Source organism: Myotis davidii, unplaced genomic scaffold, assembly GCF_000327345.1.
Source record: "Myotis davidii unplaced genomic scaffold, ASM32734v1 scaffold323, whole genome shotgun sequence".
NCBI lineage: Eukaryota > Metazoa > Chordata > Mammalia > Chiroptera > Vespertilionidae > Myotis > Myotis davidii.
The window spans coordinates 6157399-6157696 of NW_006295491.1; positions in this window are offsets into that span (position 1 = coordinate 6157399).

The window sequence follows — 298 nt, forward strand, 5'->3', positions numbered from 1 at the left end:
CTCCCCGCTCCGGCAGGGAACTGGGAGGCCGAGTGGCCCCGCCCCCTGCGCACACGTCAGCGCCGTCGTCGGGGAAGCATCGTAATACCCCGAATAAGCGCGCCCAGCCAAAACTCGCTGCACCCCGCCGCAGATGCCGACAGAAACATTTCTGATCAAGCCCGCGGCGGCCCTTCCCGCAGTCTCAGGGCGAAGCCGAAGAGAACCTCTTTGTAGATGTGTTCCAGTGGCGCTGGCGGCTGTGCCTACAGGTTTGTTGGAGAAGGACCCTCGATTAGCCGAGGTGGCTGTGGCGCCT